Raw genomic sequence first — 4181 nt, forward strand, 5'->3', positions numbered from 1 at the left:
GCATTTCAGTATTGTGAAGGGCTATTAGTTATTATTTGTAAATTATTGAATTTATGTCAACATTTTCTTATAAAGTTGTAAAGTTTTAAGAAATGGAATTAAAATTAGAAGTCAGAAAAATGCCTTATGCAGAATACCAAGCTATTTATGTTTCTCGGAATGCTGATAAAAAGAAAGAAATGCTCAGAGTTAGATCTTAGAGATATCGAGAGAAATTGAAACCTTATCCGAATAATAAGGTAGCTTACACTGCTAAAACAAAATATAAAATATACAATTTGCTCTAGATGCATTAAGAAAATCAATTCAAGCGTCTTCAATAAAGATTGGATCTGAAATGACAATTAACTTTGTTTGTGAACCGTACACATACGATTGCCTTTATGACAAATGTGTTGCATGCAAAAGAATGAAAAAGTTTGATAAACTCTTGCAAACTATTAACACATTTGGTATTAACACATTCGATGTATCCTGGGACGAATGGAGAAATCCTGAAACTCAAACATATGCGAACATCGAAAAAAAGTCTACTGAAACAGGACTTATCCAATTGATATAAGCTATGCGTGATAAGTTCGTTAAACACGCATTAGTAAAGAAAAACCAATCAACGATTTTTAAGAAACTGAAGGAAGTATCGATTAGAATTAATTTTGAAATTGCGGTAATCCAAGTAGACTGGGCTGAAAACGCTAGTTGTTTCCATCAAAATGAACGGCAAGCGGCTCATTTTGGTAAAAATCTATCAACTTTAAAAACACTTTTTCTATGTTTGTTAAAACATTTTTGCTATATGAGGGGTTGAACCAAATTACATTTCTAGTTCTGTTTTGCTTTTTAGTATTATTTTTTCCAGGTCAAATTTTAGTTCAAATTTTTCAAAACCACTTTTTTTAAGGGCATCTTCAAATATCGTTTAGAGGAACTGAATACATTTTCATAAGAGGAGTTTTGGTTTAACCTGTTATAGTTGAAATCGGGATAATATACAATAATTTATCCTTTCGTTTTTTGAAAGGCTTATATGAAATTTTAGAATGATTAAATGTGACATCAAGAAAGTTAACAATTTTCAAGTTTATGTTTATTTCGATTAGAAAACCAATATTTTAAAAAATTTTATAGTATAATTTGTGCAGTCGCAATAATGGTCTAAATCTTTTATATTGATTATTTTATTTAATAAATTTAATATTTGTAGTTCAACAAATTCATAAATTTCTGCTCCGTCATAAATGCCCATTGTTACATCAAAGCAGTCATGTATGTTTTTCTTTTTTATTACATCAAAGCAGTCATTTTTGTTTTTATTTCAAGTTTCTTTATTAAAATAAAGTAAGGCTTTTCTATAGTTATTGAGGGGTAAAAATCATTAAAGTCAAATTAAATAAATGTACATTCATTTTTATTTTCGATTATGGAGAACCAATTTACAACCACTGGTATTTTTCCACTGTAGCAAACTTAATTTGTTTCTAAGAATACTATTAACTTTGTCCAATTTAATTTTGCTTACATGTCCAAAAAGTTGATTACTTCTGTTTTTAAAAAAAGCAGAAGTAATCAATTCAAAAGAATTATTTTTATAATAGTGTCAGTATATTCCACAAATGTGTGAAAATTTACAGTAGTTAAGACATTTGCGACTTCCTGTAATTTAATCTTTGGTATAAGTTGAAGTTTTATTTTTATTTAATCATTCATTCTGAAGAGTCTTTATTAGTAAAACACAGTGTTAAAGGGAAAAAATTTTTATTAAATGGTTTTCTACAAATTTATAACTGCTCCGCGCTTTTAAGATTATTGAGCACTCTATTTTGTATAATTCATTTAAAAATTATTTAAAAACATTAGGCTTACATTAGACTGCTTATTAACATTTGTTAATCACTTTTATTTGTATTTTAAAGTTCTGCGTAAATATGAAAACTTATAATTTCACTTACTCGTTGAAAACTATACCTATAAAAAAAGTAATACTATTTCGTTGATTGAAAAAGTTGAGCATTTTTAATAAAAGAATTCGTTGGAAGCCCAGTTTTTCTTACAACCAAAAAAAGTAAAGATGATGCATTTAATAAGAACCAAGATAATGATAGTTATGAATTTAAAACAAAAAATACTCCACCTTTATACTTGATTTGGAAACTTTTGAAAATGACCTTAAAGTGAATCGAACTCTAATATTTTGGTTTTTGCTGATAAAACAAATAACATTTAGCAGCTTACAACAGAAAACTATAAAAAAACATTACGCGACAATGTTACCAATTCTTACAAGGAAGCCCATTAAAATATGGAAAATGCAATTAATTTAGAAGCGCAAAGTATTGCTTCAAAAATAAACCTTCATAACAGAATCGAATCAACTGCCCCTGCCCAAGACTTCGTTACACTAAAAGACCATAAACCAAATTTTCAAAACAAACTTCTTTGCAGGTTATTGTTTACCTCAAAAAGTGAAAAAAGAATACACAAAAGCGAAATAGAACTAGAAATGAAATTTGGTTCAACCCAAACCAATATATTGGCATAACAGAGGGTGAATGGAAAAAGCATTTTGCCAATCATAAGCAGTCCTTTAAAAATAAAATGCATTCAAAAGACACCATGCTGTAAAAATATATTAAAATGGATTTAAAAGATACAATTATTAAAGGTTTTATACTGAATTGGTCTTTCCTTAAAACAGCACCTGCATATAAAAATATTTCAAAAAATGCATACTATGTCTCCAAGAAAAATTTAAAATAATTGCGCATGCAAACCAAGAATGTTTATCAAACAAAAACTCGGAAGTGATTTCTAAATGCAGGCACAAAAATAAGTTTCTCCTTAAAAACTATAAAAATATGTCAGCTCAAAAAATAGTTACATTAAATCCCTACTTTTAACAAATATTTTTTTTAAAAAAGCCTAAGTTATCAATTCTAAAGAATTTTTTTTATAATAGCCATATTCCACAAATGTGTGAAAGTTCACAGTAGTTAAAACATTTCCGATATCCTGTAGTTTAATTTTTGGTACAAATTGAAGTTTTATTAATTTGATTATTTATTTCTGATGAGTAAATTGATGAAACACAGTGTTATATAAAAAAAGTGATTTTCTACTAACTGATATATATATATATATATATATATACATATATATATATATATATATATATATATATATATATATATATATATATATATATATATATATATATATATATATATATATATATATATATATATATATATATATATATATATATATGACGGTAAAAAACCTTACAGTTTTAAATTTGTGTTAATAAGGTCGATATATATACTAAGGAGGTAATCCACTGTTATTCAGGGTGGTAACCCGTCTACAAAAGACATCAAGGGGTAATCCACTGTTATTCAGCGTGGCAGCCCTCTCATATATTTATAAAAAATATATATAAAAAAAAACAAAAAAAAACATGGAATTCGACTATGAATGCTTAGAAGAGCCAAATTCGCCAACAATTCCTCGTACATCTGCTGAATTTACCAAAATTATGCATAAATGGTGTGGCAAAATATCATATATTGTTTCTGATCTTTTTAAGCGACTTAAAATTCTTGAAGATGAAAAGTTAAATGTCTCAATAGCAACATTAAAAAAACCAACAACAATATTCACATATGCACAAGCAACATCAATTCAGCAAAATCAATCAAAACCAAAAGAAACTGAAGTGGTAATGATGGCAAAAATTACAAACGAGTTTAATAATAAAAAAATAATTGAAAACAACATCATTATAAGTGGCGTAGCTGATCATACTACTTTAGACAAACAAATTAATAAAGAAAATGATAAAAAAGTCATCGAAACATTAATAAAAGCAATAAAACTAGATTTTTCAATAACAAAAACAAAAAGAATAATTTGACTAACTAAAAATACTATAAGACCAGAACGACCACCTAACCTTATCTTAGTTGAATTGGAGAAAAAAGAAACTCAAAATTATTTAACTAAAAATTCTAAAAAGTTAAATGATAATATCAACTTCAAAAATATCTTTATTAACAAAGACAAAACTGCAAACGAGAGATTGTTCGACAGTGAACTCAGAAAAGTTAGAAATACTAGAAACGCAGCACTTGCTCATAAAGTTGAGGGAACAAATGGGAGGCAACGATACAATGTGCACAATGGAA

This window comes from Hydra vulgaris, chromosome 08 (genome assembly GCF_038396675.1).
Source record: "Hydra vulgaris chromosome 08, alternate assembly HydraT2T_AEP".
Lineage (NCBI taxonomy): Eukaryota > Metazoa > Cnidaria > Hydrozoa > Anthoathecata > Hydridae > Hydra > Hydra vulgaris.